Here is an 18,022-nt window from a genome sequence, read left to right as displayed (position 1 = left end):
TTTAATGGACTGATTTTTGGTATCTTCTCTGGAACATACAGGTCTCTGGAGACTGATAGAAATTAGGTTTGCTGGGAATAAAAGAGGCTTCTTTAGGAGATCCCATCATCATCAGAATTCTGTCATCATCACAAAAACTTGAAATTAGTATGGCCCATATCTTAGTATTTCAGCTACTAAACTTTCAGCAACATTTTGTCTGGCTAACATCTTAAATACCATGGCTTTCCCATTAGATAAGCAGGCTGATTTCATTACTATTTCTTGACAGAACAAGATTAAAAAAAAAAAAAAAGACTTGTGAATCTCCTGTAGAGAATTTTGGTGACAGAGACAGAACTGCTGTTATATGGCTGTACATATTTTATGACACAGAAAAGGAAATTAACAGGAAATCAGTAGAATTTCTACAGGAATCTTTAGAAAATCTATGCAAATATAAAAGAGAACAAGCAAATGGCATCTCCACAGTTAATTCTGGCAGTACTAATCACGTTTATTCTGACAACGGGCAAGGAGTGTGCCTAGGGTGGTGTCTCCTGACCCCTGCCCCATGTTGCCAGCCTTTAGCTCTGCTCTAGTGTGGTTGTTGTCACCATAGAGCTATGCAATGGGACTGTGCAGATTTGTCCTCTGGCATATCCCATACCTTGACCCTGAGTGTAGCTCTGTGCTCTTGCAGTCAGTCTTGAAATGTGCTCTGGCCTGGAGCAAGGGCCCAAGTTTATAAGGCTAGAGACATAAGAAGCCTCACAATTTGACTCCTGTCTGAAACTTTCAGCATTTATGGTAGGAAAGGTAATTAACAAAGCAGATATAGAATTAAGATGTTTTATCATAATATCAAAAGCAAGAATGCAACATTTTTCTCCTTAGCTAATCAGTGAAGGGACAACACTGTCTGTTACCTGCAATTTTGCAGTGGTAAGTGCCAGCTGGGAGCTGAAGCACAGGTGTATGAAATGCTTCTTATTTATCACTGACATGCTCACAAGATGCCACCAAATGTATCAGGCTCTACTATAACAGAAGAAACCATAATTACTGTATGATAAAAATGGATATGTTATAATTGTTGGTGAATTAAAGACTCAAAAAGAGATTAACCTTTGATAACAATTTGTTATCTGTCTTAAATTAAATCCAGAGTGATTTAAATAAATAAGAGCATCTTTAGGGCTTATGTTTTAATTGTGGAAATGACTAATTTGTGCATGTCGTTATTTCAAGCTACTTTAACTGCATTACTTGCATAAGTTCAAGAAGCAGAATTTCATTCCATCTGGTGATTATTTACTTTCATTAATCATACAGTCAAAAACCATATAATTAAAAAAATCATTACTAAAAATCTGTTTGAACCTAATAGAGAAAATTAGGTAACTATATATGTACATATGGAACCTGAAAATTTCAACACACTTCAAAAAATGAATAGAGAAAACAGTCAGGGAGCTACAAATCCTGTGATTTCCTCAAAAAGCCTATTTTTGCTACTAGTTCAACAGATTTATGTATCAAGAATAGATGTATATAAACTGCTTTTGAAGATATTTTTATTTTTTAAAAAAATTAATGCATTATATGTGCTACTGAGATGGAAGCTGTTTACTTTCACTGCACTCTGAACCTCTGACCCAAGTCAAATACACAAGAAGACCTAGTATGTTAATTTAAGGATCAAAAAAAGTTTCCAGTTGGTTATATTAGGTCTGTCAGTAAAACATTTTTGGATTTAAGGAGATGTGTGACTCACCTGAGGACGAGGCATGTTAAATCATTTACATGTTGGGCACTTTCCAAATCATGAGTGCTATCATTCTGATACCCTTAAAAACCACTAAGTTGACTTGCAGACCATTACCTTCTAGCAGGAAATTAGTCAGAAGCCTCACTGGATCAGCAGCAAGCCTACAAGTGTACTTCTCTACAGTGGGACATGACCACCCTATCTCCTGTCTCGGACATGAAAGCCATATGATAAATAATAATAACAATAACAAAACCAATAACAGTAATAAATATCTAATATCTAATAAATAAAAAGTCTTAATAATTTGGTATCTATCTAATATACTGAAATTCAGAATTATTAATGCTGGCAAAAAGTAGCAGACTGCATCCCAAAAAAGTGATTTTTGTTGTATTGCTACAGATGTTCCAACTATGCAAACAACAGGTTGCAATGGTATACTTTTAAAACTCCAGTGGTATGAGAATGTGCACATGTGCACAGCAGATCACTGGTTATTGCAGTAAAGGCAGTCTCTGCTTCTGCTATACATTTTCCCTGCTGATATGCTCTTTTTTTTTGGTTTTTTTTTTTTTTTTTTTTTTTTTTTTGAGGCTGTCATATGGTATAACACTTTTACTACTTGACTCCTCCCACTTTTCTTCAAACCACATCCTGATTTTTGGCCTCAGAAACTAAACATATGCACAACTTACAGAACAACACATGATATTGTTTCTGTATAACATCATACCAGCTGGGATATAAATTCTTACAGACAATTTTATGTGAATGAAAAATACCTACATTAAGACATTTTCCATAGTTGTGCAACACATACCACAGTAGAGCATATGGTTTAGAGTCAGAGATCCTCACTTAGAATTATAACAAAAGTCTCAAGTCAGGCTACAGATCTTCAGACAGTGTACTTTTGAATAGATCATCCTAATTTATTTCTATTTTGTTTCTTACTACTTCTATTCTGTTTTGGATTTCTGAAATCCAAACTCAGCTAGTTTGTGGGCATGTTTAAGACCTTTAAATTTTATCCATTTCATTCATTTGGTATCAAGTCAAATAAAATTATCATTTAACTAAGGAAGAGGTAATTTATGATGAAATTTTAACTTGTATCATGATTTGAAGATATGCCAGTAGGCATGACTCCTCATTTTTGGGAAATATATTTCATACATATTTTCATTAGTAAAAAACTAATTTTTTCTGATCTTTCAGTGTTGTGTGTGTATGTATGTATGTATGTATGTATGTATGTATGTATTTATTTATTTATTTAATTATTTATTTGGGGCAATGGTGGAAGTTGGTTGGGTGGTTGTTACATTCTCCTTCAGGATAAAGAATCTGCATGTGAGGCTTTTCTGCCACGATCTATAAACTTTAATCAAGTCATACTCAGCCCTCCTTTTTAATAATCAAAGACATTGAGTTTATGCTTTCACAGCAAATAATTTTCTTCTGCTCTCAAATTAATTTTAAATGCAATTTTGTGAAGTCTCCATTTTTTTCCCACCATTCTCATTAAAATATGGACAACAGATCCGTGGGAATTATTCCAACAATTGTGTCAGGATTCAAGGATTACATTCTCTGTTCATGCAGCTTCATGGTGGGAGCTCATGTTGGGTTGCTGATCCACCATGGCCCCTAAATCCTTGTAGAGTCGAGGCACTCCCTTTCACTGTACCCACTGTACCCCATTTTTGGGGGGTGAAATCCATTTGTATTATGTTTAACTATGCATTCATGTCTCCTAAGGTGCTTATTTCTTGCAATGGATCTAGCTGATAAAGAGATCTCCTCTTCCTTGGTTTCATAATGATGTACTCACTGAGGAATCTTTCTGTCGTCCTCATATCCTTAGCATGGTAATCTGGCACCTCTGGGTCACTGCTGGGAATACTGAATAGCACTGGGCCTAGTAAAGGGGCCTGCTGGACACAATTAGAAGCAATTCAATATTAATTTTCTTTTTAATGTATCCTTTGATGATCTGCTAGCCAGCTCTTGATTGAAATTGTGTATATTGATGCTATGTAGCAGACCTTTTATTTTCTTAATAAAATTATCTTGCAGCATTTACAAACTTTTATTATGCATTTGTCGATTAAACAAAAAGAAGAAAAGCATCCAATGGACAGGTGACAAAAATCTGTTTGCCACATAGCAGACAAAACACTCCGGATAATATTCTTCAATTTTCTCTGCACATGTAACTTCATTTCAAAACATTTCATATATAAATAATACTGTTCATCTTTTGGAACTGGAAGGATTCTGACTTGCCTGACATATCTATCTCAAAATGTGTAAGGGCTTTCTGAATTAATTGGAACCACCTCTGAGAAGCTTACAAGACTGATGCCAGACACTGGTGCATGCACTTTCCTCAGCTGTATTTAAGATGTTTTGCCAACAGTTTGTCTCTCAGATTAGGCTTTATAATTTGCCACAAAACCAAAATTCATAAAATTAAATAAATATTCTTAACTAATTCTTAATCCACCTTTTGTCAGACATACCTTGTTTTCATTTCTTCCTGTAAAAGCAACAACACTGCATCTATTATGTTGGCAGATAGAGGTATATACAGAATCCTCCCAAAACTTTAGTATTGTCGTAGTCTTCCTCCTTCTCACCCCCCAGTATTTAATGTTAATGTGCCTGAAAGGTGTTTTCATTTTTCTAAGTAAAGGAAAAGGAGTGAGTAAACTTTAAAATGAGTCAAGTAATTTAAAATGTCTCCCTTTCTTCCTTTGGACCCTTCTTTCTTCTGAAAGGAAGTTCTGGTGAAATTCATTAGAAAGAAATTTCCAAGAAGTTTATTCTTTTTAAAGCAAATCTAAAGCTTTTGGATTTATTGGACTTTTCTGTCTTTGTGTAAGTTGAATATCACAGCTAATAGCACTGTAATAATTACATGTCATTTTCTTCATCCTCTTTGTGCACTGCCAATCTGCAAAGGTGTCTCATTTCACACATCATTTGTGACGTCCTCTGGTAATGCCACATATTTTGGGGAATAGCTGGTGAATGTAGTAATAAATCTCCATTTTGAGATGTCTAGTTCCAGATTCTGGACCCAATTCCATAATTATTCAATGCACAGAGTTCTTGGTGAAGTCAATGGGCCAACAAGACCCATTGAGATCAGATCCCAAGAGGAGTACAGGTAACTAAACTAAAGTTCAGGACTGTAAGGTTTCAGTGCCCACAGCGTAGTGTAGGAAAGAGGGTTTCCCTATTTGTCTACAGCTCGTGACCCATGCAGTCACTGCAACAGGAGGGAATTGGGGCTGCTGTGATGCTCTGGACAGTCTGCCCACATTATGGACAGAAAGCAAGCTATTCTGATGCTACTATTCCATTCAAGACAGCTACTACAAAGAAACACTGCTAATTCCTACTGAGGCAAAGCAACCACATTTCAGCAGTGATCCAGACCTGACTTCAACACAGAGACAGCTTGTGAAATTGAAAAACAGGAATAAACCAAAAAGTACTATATGTGTCTGAGAAATCTTATCAAGCCTGGCAGGGATATTTATTGCTCACTGATGACTGAGAATCTCATCTTGCTCAGGGAGTAGTTGTGAGTTACTAATGGAGGAAAAATGTGGGGTGAGCAAAGAATGACAGTCTATGGCTGATTACTCTGATGTCATGCTTTGGGAAAAGCAGCCAGAAATGTGCAACTCATTCTGCTTTAGAATCAAAGGCACCTAATTACAATCTCATTTTGTTAAAACACAGTGCTAATGACTTGCTTGTGCAGTAGCTGGATAGCATATCAACTGCCATATAAGCTAAGTTTTTCCATTTTAACAATCCCAGTTATGGTATCTGACTGCCTGTGCTGTAACGTTCACCAGTTGTTGCTGTGTGTCACTGGAGAGGAGGGATGCAGCAGTTTACACTTGACAGTGAAAGTGAAAGGAATGACTGGCAGATAAACTTTCTGCTAAGATGTCCTCACTTTAGAAGAGCTGATTGAAGTAACTTATAAAAAATGGTCTGTTAAAAATCTAACCATGTTTCTTCAGGTCAAAGATTAAATCCCATTCTCTCTTGTAATCTCCTCTTTTTAATTTTTGTAATCTGATTTTTTTTTTTGCTGGCACTCAGCTGCTTGCATCTTTGAATTTTTTCTTTCTATTTAGGTTGCTTCTGTTTACTACAAGTTATGCACCATCTTCCAAAACTTTACTATGAAATGTATATATACACATTCTCAGAGCTCCTACTACTTGCAAAATACTACTTTTGTTAAGGGTTACTTCTATTATCTTCCAAGCATTCTCCTGAGAGTGAATGTATTTCTATATATGAATACATGTTATGTACTGTTATACATAACATATACATATATGTTCCCTATGTATTCCTTTTCCTCCAACAGATCCTGAAATGTATGGATGATATGCATTGATATTTGTTATTATTTGATCTTATTCTGTGAAATCTTCAACAAATTCTGCACATTTTAATCTGTTAATTACAGTAAAGTCTGTTCTATTGAATATTTATCTGAAAGGAATTCTCTGAAAATACAGAAATGAAGATAGATTTTTCTAAGTAGCTGTGGGTTTTTGGGACATAATAAGGACAAACTTCATACCAAACCACATTTTTCACATGGCATTAGATGGCTTTAGATTTTGATAAGTTTGGTTTTCTCCTATATGTCTGATGCAATCTATTACATGTGTAATTGTATTTCTGAGTATGTTGTTTCTTCAAATGTGAATTGCATTATTTCTTTCACTGTGGTTGGTACTGTGACAGTGCCCATCTCTCTAAATCTATGTAACTTGTATTTTCTCCAGGTTCATACTTCTTGTCTCTCCAGGTCTCTGTCACTTGTTTTCAATAACCTTTCATATGAAGTAGTGTTACTCCAAGCTTTTGTGTCAAAAATCAGATAGGATCTCAGGAAAACAATGCGGGTTTCAAGCTTTTCACACTCAGGTGATATTCAGAGGAGAAAAAGATCTGTAAATATTACTTTTAAATAACACAGAGGCCAGCCAGAGTTGAAATAGGAGCCTTTCCAATGCATCCTGAAGAAGCAACAGGGGCAATAATAAAACCAAATTTCCCCCTGTAAAGAGAAACATTTTTGGAAGGATGGACTCATTAGCTACGTGCTGAAGGCCAAGTTATTTTCTATTTCCTTCTCATTACTTCTAGGCCATGACCATGTTCTAACTATATTCCAGATCAGAACACTACCTGGGAATATTAGTAAGCTGAAAAAGAAACCAGTAAAACAGTTATAGTCCCAATGTTAGTATGAAATTCAGGACCATGATCTTTTAACTGCACCAGTAAAAAGTTATGTCAGTTGTAATTTTTGCTTCTCGGAGATGCCCAGCACTCAAAGAGATCTCCACAAGTTCACATTCAGTTCTGCTGAATTAAGAAATCAGGAAAAGGCATTGATGAGCTCAGTTTTCATGGGTTGCTCAGGGGGAGAGAGTCAAGAAGCCAGCCCACTCCCCAATCTCTGCTAAGTCTTGTTTTGGGTGCAGGTTTACTCATGTGATTTGGCAGCAGTCACTAAGTTATTTGCCAGCTGTGTGTATTTGGTGTATCAGGTATCACTGCTGTCTCCTCCTCTCCTAACTCTCCAAAGGAGAGTCTGCTGGTGACTAAACAGCAGAGGGATTCTCTAGCCTCTGTTCTCAGGAGCAGGGCAACAGAGCAAGGGCAAGCTACAACAGATTGTTGCTCTTACTCCTCCCAATGTTGTAAATTAAAACAAGAATATGAAAAACCCATATGACTTCATCCCTCAGACCACAAATGAAGCTGAGTCAGCAAGTGGTGAAGAAAACTACATGTATTTATAGTGAATGAGCAATTATTTCTTTTTCATGAAATGTTTGTAGCTAATCAACTCAAATAGCTGCCTATCTAATAAAGACAAGCTGCATAAAATCCTGCCAAAAAAACTGCACTTGGATGGTATATTTGGCAGAACTACTCTCAAAGCATATTCAGTGTTCACTATTGAGTCAATAGGTTGAGACCTGAGTAAGATTAAGAAATTATTTTGATTTTTTTTTTTTACTAGATGCCTCTTTTATTCACAACCATGTTTAGTTCCACTGATTTCTCTAGATGTAATGGTGGCAGGAACTGAATCCAAAGCTAAGAACTTAACTATTTCTTTCCATATATCCTAACTTTTTAATATTTCCTAATTATGCTCTTAAGCATTTATCTTTTTTTTTCTTCCCTCCCTTTCTTAGGCATGTCAAATGGATTCAGATTAAATTCATTTAAGTTTGAAATTCTCAGAAATCCTGCAACTACATTTTGACTACAATTTAAGCTAAACTCTAAGCACATCCTCCGAGTATTTTTTGCTGATACTAGTAACATAATAATAATAATAATAATAATAATAATAATAATAATAATAATAATAATAATAATAATAATAATAATAATCCATTTGATATGCTTCATTGAAATGTCTGACTTCAACACAAATATGTATTTTTAGACAATTAAAAATATGTATGTGTACAACACCATGATAAATACAGTTATGCTTTCACAGGAGATTTTTAAGAGGCTATCATATCAAAACTAGATTTGGTCCCATTTGATACTGATTACTTATTTCAAACCTTGGAACACACACCATAGACCACTTAAACTCTGAATGCTTTCAGTTTAATCACTTTATACTGCTCCATCCTCTCCTTCCTCCACGATCTTCACAGAGGTGTAGGTAGCCAGACACAAAAATTCAGAGAGCAAAGGCAGGAAGAGTAAATTCTATTGGCATTAACTTCCCATGAATTTCAGCACACAGATTTTTCCACGTAACTCCCATTAAAACTAATGGGAATCATGTGACTCAAACCTCTGCACACTGAGCAGTTTCCTGAATGTACTGAAGAGTCTGCATCTAGTTTCCAAGTCCTTAAGCAAAATGATGGAGGCACAGTGGCAATATATCACTCAAATATCTCATATATTTAGTATATTGTAAATCTTTGAAGAAGCATTTTTAAAAGCAGCTTTAGCATCAGAAGTCAGAAATCCCAGAGAAAGTTTAATTTAGAAATTTTGGTATGGTTTTCATGAAAATGATAAAACAGACTAATATACTTGCAATTTACTCTGTGACTATATAAGTTCTAACTTAAATAGCCACATGGAATCCAATAAATGAAACATTTTTCAAAACAATGGTTTAGGCTTCATCTTTCTTTTTAATAATGATGACTTATTTTAAACTATAACCTATTAATAGATCATTAATATAAGAATTTTTTAAAATGAGATTTCAAGGAGAGGTTGAAAAAGCTACAGTAAGCCTAGGCAGAAGCTGATGGGACAACTTTCAGAAAAATAGTGCTATAAGCAATATTTATGATGTTATCCCAAGCGAATTGAAAACAAATGCTATCATTTATCTTTGAATTATAGATATTTTTATATATTTTTATGTCAATATTTAGAGGTCCACTGACATAAAAGGAAGCTGTATTAGCATGAGGAGAAATGCAGATATTATAGTGGAATAAACAGATGTTCTGAGTGTCTAAGTGGCACATAGAGGCTCTCAAGATTTTCCAAATACTCTCTGAATTTGTAGAACATCCCAATTCCTTCCCTTCATTGTCGGCCTTCTTTTTGCTCCTTCACTTCATGCCAAGTTACCTTCTGCCTCTGCATACCACTCACAGTTATCTCTTGTGAAATTTTGAATTTCCTTATGTAACACTGATCTCTAAGAAAGCCCTCCAGTTGAATACTCTTCAGGACAGTTGTCTTTTTATAAGTCAGAAGAAGTAAGAATTTATATTTCTTAAATTCGTGCTACAACAAAAGATGAAAAAGTTAATAAACTATTTTCCAGTAAGGAATAAGGATCAGAGTATTGATGCTTTGGAAATTTAGATTTCATGACTTCCTTTTTGCTCATACAACATGTCAATAATGTAAGGTAGCTGATAAGGATTAAGGTCCACCATTGCCAAGCCATGGACTCTCCTCCAAAGAAGTGCAAAAAAAGGTGCATATGGGCTATAATGGCCTGTTAAGAATATTTGCTTCCAGACTGCTATTCAAGTCACTCAAAAGACCTTAGGGGTATTATCTACACAAATTCAGTCCACTGACATGGCAAAAATAGGTAAGTAGGTAGATAAAGAGGGACAGTTTGAATTCCATTCTGACAATGTTCTCTGGGTTTGGTGCAAGCAGAATAGCAAAAAGAAGAGCGGTGTCCCAGCTCTCTCCCAGGAGTGCATATGAACAACATTCTGTGTTTTATTGCAGGAAGTGAAAGTTAGTGTATTCAACAGAAACTTCTGCACAATTAGATGCAATCTACAATAAATCAGAGCGGAGATGTGTCCTGGCCATAAAAATTCTTTCATAAAACAGCAGCTTTTTCTTAGTAGCGAGTTTTTTTTTTTTTTTTTTCTCCTAATTTAACAGATCAAAAATACAGACCTTGCTGAATTAAACTACTTTGTTAATTTTTGACTCAGGAAAAGCTATCACTTCTTACCCCATTTGCCAATAATTTTAGACTCCTTCATAATATGAAATATGAATATGGGATCAACTGCTATGAACATCCACAGTCTCCATCACTCCTATGAAATATAACCTTGGCTATTTCAACTCCACCTTTGTTTTGTCATTATTGCAAACAGCACATACATGTTGGTTTATTGGCAGTGCTGAGAAGATGTTTTCATATTACTTTGACTATGAAGCATACCAGAAATATTTTCAGTTATTACTATTAATAATCTCTATGATATCTTCATTGAGTGGGTTCTCTGCTTTGAGTTGCAAGCGCATAGATGGGTGAACTGGACTCTGCTATTCTTGAAATTATCTGGAAATATGAAGGAGATAGTTTGGGTGGTTCACTTGTTAGATACCATTTCTCCTGACATGTTTTTCTTCCTACTGATTCCCACATCCTCTGCTATAGATTGGGGTTTGCAATGATCAGAAAGGATGCTGGCATAAGGTATTATTCTTGAAAGCAGAAACAGAGAATTTACTCATCAGCTTGAGACACTTTTCAAAGAAGTTCACTACCATCATAACAACAAAGTCAAACACAATCTTATTAATGTATCATAGGGAAAAATTTTGAGTTTTGTACTAACAAGCCTTGAATTTTTAATGCAAAAATGTATTATTTTGTTTTAATCATCATATTTCTGAAAACTTTCAAAATTGAGATGTCTCTTACAGTCTTCATGGTCATGAAAGCGAGATAAAGCTTAGCTAAAAAGGAAGGTAAAATCATGGCTTTGAATCTGTAATATTTTGGCATTAGCCCCACATGTTTACTAATTATGCCCTAAAGTAACACCTCAGGATCAGAGAAGCTAAATGGGGTAAAGAACGTGAAGAAAAACAACTATTCTTTTAAAAATTAAAATTGTTCATTCAATTAAAAAACCCTTAATAAAAATCTCTACTTGAGTTCAAGTTGCCCACGGGAAGGTCTAATTCATGCTGTCCATTAATGAAAGCTTTATATGACCATTAAGGAAAAACGGACAAGTTATCACAGCAACCTCAGTAATGCTTGTTAACATATATAAGAAATAAAAGCCGGATGCTTAAAATGTACCCTAAATTTTACTTTTATTAGGTCAAACTTAGTAAAATGTTAATAGGTTTAAAAGATCTATAATTCCAGCTACTGAGACATGTTTTTTAAATGCTGTACTGAAATTTCTTCTTTTGCAGCTGGCAAGTGTATTCTTTGATTAAATGTGAAACAATGCTGCCAATAAGTTAGTCATTGTAATACTTTGCTAAATTCTCTTAGTATAGAGACAATATTTCCTAAATTGGAACTTCTAACAAACATTTATAAAATATAAATCAAATTAATTTCTAGAACTCATTCTGGAACAAATAAAAACAAGTAAGCTCTAGTTTTTATAAAGGAGATTGGTGAAAATAATTTTGAGAACTAACATATTGTTCTCTGTATTTATAGCACTCCAGAGCTACAGTTATAAAGACAAAGTAAACATCATAATTCCTATTTGGAAATGAAAAGATTTCTGGGACATGAATGCATTTTTTAGAGATATATTTAAGATATATTTCAGATGCTTTTTTTTTCTTGCTGAAAATTTGCCAGTAGGCATGCTGAAAAATGCTGTCACTTAAAAAAGCATATTTACATGCCTTAGTTAAAGTCATATCCCATAGAATGAGGGGAAAAATAAGCTTTTAAAAATTTAGAAATCTATTCTAACCAGCACATCACAGTATCTTCACATAAATCAAATCCAGGGGATTCATATAAAACCATTTTCACTTTTGTTGGAAGACATTTGTACAGATTATGTAGTATGATCTGGTCTTGATTGTTGCATGTTTTTAGATTATGACAAAAATCTGCAAACCAGAGTTTATTATATAGTGTCAACAAATTAACATAGTAGCTTAGAACAATCACTGTAAACTACAGAAAAGTAACAGAAATAATTTTTCTCTTCAATTGGTGACTTTAGCAACATAGCTTGTAAAAGATTTATTAATTTTGATTTTTTTACACTATTGGTAACATGTCCGTTGATTTCACAGGGGGATATCAAATATCAACAAGTATTACAAACTTCTCAAAGCAATTACTACAACTAAATTAATTTTAAAATTTTGAACTGCATGACTTTCATCTTTAACTTCGAAAAGTCAGAATGAGATTAGAGCTTCTGGTCACAGTCACTAATACTTCTAGTGCTTTTAAAGATGATGTTATTACATCTGTTAGCAGCCAGGACATGAACATACTGAATGTCTGTCAACACAGAACATAGGCATCTCTGTCTGCAGAATTATCTGGCAACATATACAAATATATGTATGTGTGTGTGTGTGTTTGTGTATAAATTTTCACATTCTCCTCCCCCCTCTGTGAATTTTAGAACTTCTTGAAATTATCTTTTTCAATTGTTTTGCATCCCAGTCTGTGTTCTAAGTACTCTCTCTCATTTATGCTCTGTCAACTCACACCACTGAAAAAAATCTCTGAACATCCTACTTTACATTTGAAAAGCTTCCTTCATTTTTTCTTTCCTGATGTTTTTTTTTTGCTTCTTTTTGTCAGCAGTTTACCTGTGTATGTTGTCCAATTTTTTTGCCCAAAGTCTTCCTCTTTTCAAATGTTGGTGGACAGACTCTTAACTTTCCCTTCTCCCAACACTGCTGTGTACTTCATTTGCTTTGGTATCAACAAACTCAGGAAATTTTCAGCCTACTTCTGTTGTCGCTTTTGTCAGGGGTGACATTAAAGGTTCTGCTTATTTAATCATATGAACATGGAATGGGTTGGAATGGAACTTAAAGATCATCTATTTCCAGCCTCTGCCATGGGCAGGGACACCTTTCACTAACTCTTGTTGCTCCAAGCTCCATTCAACCTCACCTTGGACAGGGAGGGCTGTTCACAGCTTCTCTGGGAAATCTGTTTCAATATCTCACCATCCTCACAGTGTGGAATTTCTTCTCTATATGTAGTCTAAAGCTACTCTCTCTCAGTTTAAAGCCATTATGCCTTGTCCTATCAGTACATGCCCTTGTAATAAATTCCTCTCCCTCTTTCTTGTAGTTTCTGCAAGTTTTGGTAGTCTCTGGAAGTTTTACTAGTTTCACTCTTGGCGTTGCACTGGGAGGTTTTTTGACTAAGAAAGCTTGGGTGGATTTTTTGTCATTGCTTGGTTTTTTGTTTGTCCATTTCAAAGCTAACAATCCATTTTCCCATGCGCACTTTCTTCTCTTAGTGCCATTTTCACTTGTTCTGCTGTGTATGACTACCCTGCCCAGCTCCTGACATGAGAAACACTGATCAATCGAATTGCCTTAACCCTTTACAGTCTATCTGTTCTATGTAGCTTTATTTAGGTGCCTACCTTGTTTTGAGAACCCATTTTTCATCCTCAATTTATTTTGCCTTGTGCTGGTCTATTTTTGCAGTGCTTACTAACCCAGTTTTGTCTATACAAACCACTACCCAGAATGATATTTCTTTCTTCCTGCTATGGTTAAGAACAGGATCCCTAATATCTTCTGGAAACACTGTATGCACTGTTCTTGTTGCCTCATAGATGCTGACACTTTTATTTTGTCCTATGCATTCAGTAGTAGCTGTAATCCATCATGTTCTCTACAAGTTTATGTTCTGAAATGTATAACAACTCCATCATATTCATTTTGTCATTTTCCAAGCTTTTTTTATGTCCAAGCAGCCAAATCTTTGCGAAAGACAATACTGCCTGCTTTTTCCAGTAGTCACAATGTTGCTCTTAAATGTGCAGCTCCTGAGATGGTTGTCATAGGCCTACAAGCTCTTAGCAACCTACCTGATGTAGAGACAACAATAATTTGTCCCCTTGCTAAAAGTTAAAAGTAAAATGTAGGAATGGATGCTCATATTTATATACTATCTACTATATTTCTGCCTCTGCATTCTGTAAAAGTGAGGTGGCAAACTAAAGGAGAGAAAGAATTGCTCCAGGATTTTATTTATTTTTGCAGTGGATTATAGGCAGTGGGACTACAGAGAAATGACATTATATACTGGTAAGATACAATTTCTTCCATAACCCACCATGACAGCTTGAAAATTCTAGGTCTTAATTTCTTGCTATATATAATTTCCTTTCTCCCAGTCTAAAAATTTTTCTGCTACAGTGCAGTAGTAGCAGAAAATACAGGACAACAGAGGTGATAGAGAATGAAATTATTCTATTATCTTACAGGAAAATTTCCTTAAAAATAAAAGAAAAAGTTTAACATATATGATGAAAAAAAATTCTAATTAATTCAGGACTAAGTGTGTGATCATTAATCAGAAAAACAAAGCAACTTCTTAAAAATAACACTAGGAAGTCCGTGCTGTGTTTTTACTTCAAGAAGCAAAATAGTGTTAAGTGCACATTTCCCATGGATTCTTTGAAATCATTATAACTCGTCCTTTTCTGCATGTTTTCCATACTTTATATTGTCTCATAAATCTAGGACAAAGGTATCTTTCTACACTGGAGTTATATCTGTAGTCTAACATTTGAGGATTTTTTAAAGAATGTGTATGTTTGAAAATGTGTCTTTAGACATGTGTCTTAGATCTGAAAATAAGTCTTTACACACACGGTATTTCAGATCTTCTCACTTACCATCTACAAACAAAGGATGTTCAACTGGACCCTCTCGCCCTCACAACTGGGTCTTTCAGTTTTCATCTTTTACATTGATTTTCCCTTTTGTTGGCTTACTCACCCCTTCAAACCTTCCAATTTGTACAATCATAAAAATAAATATTATTGAAAAACCCAGAATTCCACTAGTTTGCATAGCTAATTTTTGGCATAAACATTCCAGAAGCAAGAATTCTGTGTGATTTCCGAATCCTGATCTTTTTGGAACCAAGGAAATATTTTGTGCATCCAGGAAATGAAACTGCTGGGCTGTTTGTTTTTTAATGACAAAATCGAGGAAGAACATCTGATTTAAATAAATTAGATTGTTTGAACATGCCTAAAGCCCTGGTACAAATATGTCACTGTTTTCATGCCTCTTAATGTGGGTCTAACTGAGCCCATTGGGCAAAGGATTTTCAAAGAAATCTCTGCTTCATTCATTCATGAACAGTTAGAAAGACAGGGAGGGAGTTGTTGTAGGATATTCTCATTAGTCTTGGTGTAAAATTTTATTTGGTGGTTGCTGCGCACTTTGAAATTGTTATACTTTGCACAGGTTCCTCAGTAGCTGTCCTTACACAACTACGAAGAGGAAAATAGAGAACTTTTCTTATTATTTCGTGCTTGATTTCTTCAGTACTTCGAAGAAATTTTAATAGAAGGCTTTTACTTGAAGGTGCAGAGTTTGATGAAAATGTTCATATTTTACCATCACTGATGTCTTCTTCACAATATATATACAAATAAGTTGTGCTAAACTGTTATTTATGTGCTTACTGATGTGCTTTTCCATCGTTTGAAAACAGTTGTATACTGCAGGGCATTAGCTGAACTTGGCTGTTGGCATGAAGAGCTCCCACTGAACCACCGCTTAAAGTACTGCTTAAAAAAGTTTCACTGAAAGCCTTCGATGGAATACGATTGGACTCCTCAGCAAAAGAAGTTATGGTGCTTTTCAGGTGTCCCCCAAGGTTCTTAACATCTCTTTTTTCTTTCTCTGCAGTACTTTTGTTTTGAATGAGCTGCCTTGCAACAGAATTGTATGTCCTGTTCCAGAGGCAGTCTTGCCAAGACCTTGAGGAAGTGATGCTCTCTACCAGTACTAGAAAACATCCCAGCACATCCTAGGATTACACTTTCCTTTTTCATGGCAGCTTCACCCTGGTAGTGATAATCATCATGTGATTGACTGATTAAATGTGAGTCTTTCTCCTCCTGTACCATTTCCAACTGATGAGCTCCCAGCTTATAGCAGAAATTCTTGTTATTAGTCCCTGAGTGCATGACCTTACACTTTGTACTATTAAATTTCATCTTGCTTCTATTACTACAGTCGTCAAGGTCATCTAATTCTTCCTGTATGAAATTCCAGTTCTTCTCAGTATGGGCAACTCTGCCAAAGTTTTTGTCATCTGAAAAATTTCATTAGCACACTCCCAGTATTTGTATCAAAGACATTAATGAAGAGATCAAATATTCTCCTAAGACAATTCCCTGAGGAACTGCACCAGCAATTCTCCAAATTGATAGACTTCCTTTCAACAGAAGTCATACTGGTCTCTTGTTTAAGCCACTTTTTCAATGTTACAATTCTTGTGCTAGTTACCCTATTTAACTGAAGTTAAGAGAGATTAGACCGGTTTCACGTTAGAGTGGTAGAGGAAGAATTCTAAATGAGATGTGAAAGTGTGATCTAGGGAAGGCAATTCAATAAAGCCAGGCCTGCCTATCACCCAAATTATTTGGATTGTTGGAAAGGAAAAGACAAAATTGGATTACATAACTATTAAATCTACAGAAAATACCTCCAATAGAAGTATAGAATCTGAAAATAGGAATATCCCTAAAATATTGGTTTTCAAATAAAAAGATCTTTTCATATAGCAAATAGCTACTAAGTAGCTATTCTGGGCCCAAGTATATTCCTACATCCAAACAATGCTGCTTTACATTCCCTCAATATAACAGCGTTATTTAAGCAATAGTGATGTAACGGTTCATTATCAGTTGGTTGTTCAATTAATGAAGTGCCTGAGGTAAAGGCCACTGCTTTGCTTATCCAACACAGGGTCTTATTAAGAAACAGGCATTCATCTTGATCATGGCACCAATTCAGCATCTACTAAATTGACAACTCTATCTGGGAATAAGTTTCCATCACAAAGAAAGCGGTATCTGCTGTCATCTGACAAGTAAACTTCATTCCCTACCTATATTTAGCAACTGAGACCTCTCTAGTGCACAGAATAACAGCTCCCTTGCTTTATAGAAGCAAAAATTATCAAAAATTATGCTTGTTGCCCCAAAGAAATTTGTCTATTGATATCTATTGATTGACCATTCACCAAACTTAAGCCTTTTCACTGATGCTTCTAATGTATGAGCAATTTTTTAGGTTAATTTTGATATCTGAGGTAATTTCACTGATTTCACTAAGGCCATGGCCCAAAAAGGCAGTGGTGTCTCCACCCATCTGATGTTGTGCTGAATTTTTACGTAAGAGGAAAGTAGACTCCCAGTCTTGGATCAGGGAGTGATTGACTCAGGTTTTCTGTCCTTTTCTTCTTCCAGCACCCCAAAAATAACTGTGTAGAAAGATTTTCTTAAATGTGGGTAACCTGAACATTCATAAAACCCACGTGTGCCAGAAAATGGAGTGACCCAGGTGTGAAGAACTAAGAGGACAGAGCAATCCTGAAGGAGCTCATCCAGCTGATGTGTTCGTGATATCCAAATACCTAAAAAGAGGAGGATTAAAAGAAGAAAAGAGTGTTACAAAATCTTTAAGTTTTCAAAGAATGTTCTTCACATTTTTAAAAAGAAAGTCCATGAGGTAGAGACCAGGTTATTAATTGGTTCTTATTTTTTCATCTCATTAGTTAGAAAGAAGCAGGGATATCTTAGCTAAGTGAAACTCAGGGGATGTCATTCACCAATAGCTTAAAGGTAAGGAATTTTCTCTTAGTGTGCCAGGGTCTCTCAACAGTGCTGTCTCCTGACCAAAGAAAACAAGGACAAGAGATATCTAGGCCCACATTTCAGCCTGGAGATGCAGTGA

The sequence above is a fragment of the Camarhynchus parvulus genome, chromosome 2, assembly GCF_901933205.1.
Source record: "Camarhynchus parvulus chromosome 2, STF_HiC, whole genome shotgun sequence".
Lineage (NCBI taxonomy): Eukaryota > Metazoa > Chordata > Aves > Passeriformes > Thraupidae > Camarhynchus > Camarhynchus parvulus.
This window is presented reverse-complemented; position numbering follows the sequence as displayed.